Consider the following 5,827-nt stretch of genomic DNA (forward strand, 5'->3'; position numbering starts at 1 on the left):
AAAGAGCTGGCCCAGGGCAGGTCCTAAGTGCTTATCTCCACCTTGAAAATGCTTATTTTGCATCAAGTTTAATTTCTTGGCGTTGGCTCTGACGTGCTGTATCTGCTGTATATTTTGGCTGGTTTCTCCATTGTGCACCTTGTTTTTTCTGTGACATGCAACACATGGTCTCTTAGGAACGCCATGGACTTTTGCACTCTTATCAAGAAGGATGTTGTCACTGCAAAACCCTCCCATGTAACTACAGGAGTGTTTCTGAAAGCTCCTCTTGGGGGAGAACACACCCTCCTTTCCAAAATGGCCATTCATCACCTCTTTCCTGCTGCGAAACCACACGAACCTCACTCCCTGTGCTCCAAAGGGGACCTTGAGTTGCTGGAGCAGATGCTGCCAGTGACCACGCCGGTGGGAAAAAGACACCTGAGAAAGGGATGTGGGACCCTGGACCAGGAGGCCAAGCAAGGAGGCACTTCTGCCCCTGGCAGCATCCTGCTTCACAGATCAACCAGCTTCCTGAGTTTGTTCCAAAGGCAAGATAGCTAAAGCTCTCTCAGTTCCCAAACACCACCATGAGCCTGCACCCCACTGCCAGGGCCCTCCCCACCCTGCTGCAGCACTGGGCAGGACTGCACCCCAGTTTGCACTCTGTCACGTGGCGGGAGGACAATGTGATGTACACCACAGACCCCTGCCCTTCAGTGCTGCCAGTAGAAAACAGCAGAGGTACTGGTGTCCAGACTGTGGCAGAGGCGGTGGCAGAGCAGCAGGCACACACAGGCATCAATCCCAACCGGGTGCCAACGGGGATAGCTCAGAAAGGAGAAATGGCTGGCAGCTCTTTTTATGCCAGGGTGAAGAGGAGGGGAATCGGCATCCTCCTGGCTTGGCCCTGGCCAGGGAGCACCAGGGAGGGGACCACAACATCGGGTTCATCCTTCCCTGCATGCTGCTGTTTAGTCCAGCAACCTCCTCCCAGCCCCTCTTCAGAAAGGGGAGAAAAGCAGGGGGGTGGAGGGAGGGGGAAATTTGATAGAGCCTCACAAACTCCTAGTTTCCTGAATATGTATACAGATTTTGATAGAACAGACACACTATTTTTAGTTTCCTTTGGGGTATGTTTGGGAGCAAGCCCTTAACTGTTGCTGTGCTGCTATAGAAACCGTATCCATGTACACTGACATGTTTACAATTGTTTTATACACCATAAACTTTCAAGGGCAAAGTCAAGCAGCTTATTTCCATTAAAGTCACTGCCCTGGTGTGGATTTCTTTTACTATTAGAATTATTAATTTAGGACCCTTCTCAGCTTTGTCTGGCCCCCTGGAGCTTTCCTTTTGAGAAAAGCTCGCCAGCTCTCACTGCCACAGTGCTTGGCAAACCCGCAGCAGAGCGGCTGCAAATCTGGCTTCAGGAAGAAAAACTGTCTTTGCTAGCTCTCCCTGACCTCAGCTAGAAGAGAGGGGCTTAGCAGATACCAGGATACCCATGCAAAGTTTGCCCTGCAAGCAGAGCTGCCTTGCCCACTGTCTCCCCATGCTCCAGCCTGGAGCTGGGCAGTCACTTCAAAGCGTTGTTCAGCCCTTGTGGCCAGATCACACCTACCTGGGAGAGCACAGCAAAAAGCTTTTAGTTAAAGCTTTGAGGGGAAAAAAAAAAAAAAAGAAAAAAAAAAAAAAAAAAAGAAGCTTATTTTAATTTATTTTAAAAGATTTCCTGAAGTTAGGCTTTCCCATCCCTTTTTGCTTTGAAGTCACAATCTCTCTCCAACAACAAAGATTGGAAAAGGAGAGAAAAAAAGTTGTTGGTTTTTCTTCCAGCATCCCAGGTGGGCAGCAGATGTGGCAGAGAGGAATATCACATCCTTTCCTGAACTCAAGATGAGATGCATCATTTGAGCCTGATGAGGACTGCAGCTTTCACCCGATCCTCCATGTACCCCTCAAAGTCACAGCCATAATCTATAAGGTGGGTCAAGGGTGCCAGTGAACATTCCCCTGGAGCACCAGTCCCAAAATGACCATGACAGGACATGGAGGCTCTACCCATCTGCAGGCAATGATAGCTGGCAAGGAGCACCTTGGGGTAGCTCCGCACCCATAGGGACACCCAAGTACACATCCCCTACCCCCCGAACACTGTCTGAACCTCATTGTTTGCCACATTGAGCTCCATACTCCAGCAAAGGGACACTCCGGCAGGCTCAACCCCACCAAACTGGTTTTCCCTGTCCAGGACCATCTGCAGCAGAGCCTGAAGCAAGATTTGGCCTCCTAGGTCCATGTCTGCATTGAGTGATGCTTTTTTTTGGAGGTGTGAAGTTTGAAATGGAGCCTGTAGAGCTCTGTGATTGCTTTGCTAAGCTTCAGCTGGGTTTTTCTGAGTTACCCAAGGTCAGTTGAAATCAGGTTCTACACGGAAGTATAGGAAACAAATGAGCCTTTGCGCTGAGTTTGCTCCTAACTTGATTGAATGTCTCCAACATCGGCACCACCTACTTCGCCTCTTTCTTGTGCAAATATGTCTGCACTTACCTGGTTATTATTTGTCATTTCATCCATGCCACAGTCAATTATTTGTTTACTAGGTCATGCAATATAGAATAAAAGCGACAACCAAATAAGTAACATCTGCAGTAACACCTGAACAGGTAAGTAGAGGCCAGTGTCAGTGGTTAACTGTGGGTTGCCTTTTGTCTGAGCCAGCAGTTTCACCTTCCATGTGTCTGCAGAGAGTGAGAAAGTGGCCATCTGACCCAACACCTGCCTTGGAGAAGCACCCTGTTCTTTGTTGTGCCATGCAGAGAGCCCCTGGTGAACCAGATGACCCTCCTGTGATACTAATGGGAAAGAGCCGGTTGTGGTCACGATGCTCTGGCCTCTGTGAGTTTAAAAACACAGCAGCCAAAACTCAGCTCTTGGCCCAATGGCTGGTTTCTGAGCGGCCAGGTAATGACAGGTTTTCTCTTACTGATATGCTCATCACCAAGCAACTAAAAGTTGGCAGCCAAAAAATACCCTGAACTTGTTGTCTAAAGAATATATCTGCCTACAGCTGGAGTTCATATCCCCACAAAAGTCCAGGGTGAGGAGGTTTGTAAAGCCTTTCCGGCCATGGGATGTGCCAACAAACTCGTCCTGGGAGCTGTACAGAGGGAGGAAAGGCATGAAGAAGGGGATGCTTCCAAAGGTCCCACTTCCAGCTGGCTCCTTGTGCGAGCCCCCTTACACAGCAAGTCAAGCAATGATCCCAGCATCACCATCAGGGCAAAAACTGCCTCTGCCTCCTTCTTTCTACCCCACCTCCATGGCCCAGCAACAGGTTCTAAATGATGCTGAACTACTGCTATGTATAAGGGCTCTGAAGTGTCACAGGTAAAACAGCCTTGACGTGGGGAGTTTTGACTTTATTTACTTTTCTGCCAGGTAACATTAAATTCAAATCACCCTTTTGGACATAGAACTGTTTGAGTGCTCAAGCATGAATCAGTTGGGGGATCATGCATGAATTAATTTGATGCTTGTGCATAAATTAATTGAGTTCCCATGCATGAGCTAATCAGGGGCTCATGCATGAGTCATTTGGGTACTCATGCAACAGAAGGAGTACTCATGTGTAAATTAATCAGGCAGTCATGGGTGCATTAATTGGTTGCCTAGGCATGGATTATCTGGGTACTTGTGCAGGCACTAACTGGGTGCTCATGCATGAAAGAATAGGGTGCTCATTCATGCACTAATCAGGTGCTCATGCATGAACCTATTGGATGCTGCTGTGTGAACTAATTAGTGTCTCTAAGTTCATGCAGTAATCCCTACAGTTCATGCCCAACTCGTTCCTCTCCTTGAAGCTCATCCTTAAAAGCTGTTCAAACACAAATCCATTATCAACTCTAATTTCAACAACATAATAATCTTAATGCACATCAATTACAAGCTTCACTCTTCCTCCCTGAGGACCAGACAGAGGGATTAACACTGAAGCAACATCTGCATATAATCACTAAAGTTTCACTCATTGCTCCCAGGAGCCAGAGTCTGGGGGTTATCAGCACCACAGCCTGAACCTTTATCTGTTACGAGCTCCACCCTTGCACAATGGGTGAGATTGTCAGGGTCAACATTTTCAAAGTCCAAGTATATGTACTTGTGATGACTTCACCTCTTACCCCTGGGGACCAGGCTGGAGGCGTTAATGCTGTAAAAACCTGAGCACAATACTTATTGCAAACTTCATACCTTACTCCTGCAAAATACTTAGCCAGGGAGGCCACAGTGGTCTGAAAACATATCCATTGCAAACTCCACCTCTTGCACTTGTTGCAAATGCCAGGCTTTGTCCCTGTAAGACAAAACAAAGGTCATTATGGCAGTTTGAATATATGCCCATTACAAATATGTTCCCAGAGCTCCCAAGTCACCTACTGCATTCCTCCTGCCCCAGCTCCCCAGCTCAGCACTACAAGCTGCTCATTGCCCACCAAGGTCCTCCCTTTTGCATGGAGCCCTTGTTGACACATCTACGCTCATGCATAAGTTGTTCAGGTGCTCATGCATAAGCTAATGGAGCACTTAGGTGTGAATTATTTTGGATGTGGAAGCACGAACTCACTGGGCACTCACGCATAAGTCAGTTGGGTGCTCCTGCATGGACACAAGACACCCAGCTGTTTACACCCAGCATGAGCAGAGATTGCACAGCAGCCAACTTTGAACAGCTGATCACATCAGCAGCAGGTCTGCTTTCCAGTTTGGACTATTTGGCTTCTTTTCCCACCCCTCATGGTGCTGCATCTGCAGGCACAGCACTGGCATCCTGCAGTCTGCATTTTAGGTCATGCTGTCAGTGTTTCACTAGTCACCTCTGGGCCTCAGAGCTTCTGTGAAGCTCATGGACAGGTGAGAAAGTGAGAAAAGGGGACTGAGGTATCAGATGTTGGGTGGTATTTTCCATGGGCACATAATGTTAGTGAAAGACACTATGCATTTCTAGTCAAAGGCAGAGATTGGGCAAGCCCAGGGCAGCTCTGGATTCCTTTAGTCATGCTAGTTAGCACCTTGTTTGGCAGATGTCAGTGAAGATGCTCATGAAGTCACAACATGTCCCCTCTTTGGAAGCACAGGGACACTGAAGCTATGCCCAGAAGCTGGAAGGGGTTGAGAGCTGGATCTGTCCACGTTGGGCTGCACCGCTCATGCACCACTTCCTTTGTCAGCCTGGTCCACAGCCAACACTCCATCCAGGGGGCCTGACATCCAAGAGCCATTGTCAGCATGTCAGCAACCTTTGCTGACTCCTCAGCTGCTGGTTGTCCAAGAACAGAAGTGTTGGAATTGGGATATGTGGTGCTAAAGTCACCACTGTGCTTCAAAAGTGAGGAACTGTCTTGCTGACCCAGTGATGTCTCTGGTCCAGATCTCCTTGGTTTAGGAGGCTGAGGGACCTAGGAACTTGACCTGTTAACTAAAAGCTGGTGTCCTTCTAGAAGGGCAAGCCAGCCAAATGGTACCAAGTAAAGTTAGGGCTGCAGGGTGGAAACTCCTTGGCTTGTGAACAGTGTGTGATGCGGAACATGCTGTTCTAGGTGAACAACACGATGCAACAGCTAATTCCCTTAATCCCTCTGGGCCGAGTGTGAGCTAAGCCCTTCCCGAAGGGCAGCGTTCAGCTGGCATCACCACTGAGTGTGCAACACAGCCTCCAGGTTTGTACATCTGGTGATGGCACCATTAGTAGACTATCAACCCACCCTGTCACAGATACAATCACAGGGTCTGTACCTCAAAACCAGAACTGTTTTGAAGGCAGGTGCACTGGGCACAGCAGGAA

Source organism: Chaetura pelagica, unplaced genomic scaffold (genome assembly GCF_000747805.2).
Source record: "Chaetura pelagica isolate M959 unplaced genomic scaffold, ChaPel_1.0 scaffold472, whole genome shotgun sequence".
Taxonomy (NCBI): domain Eukaryota; kingdom Metazoa; phylum Chordata; class Aves; order Apodiformes; family Apodidae; genus Chaetura; species Chaetura pelagica.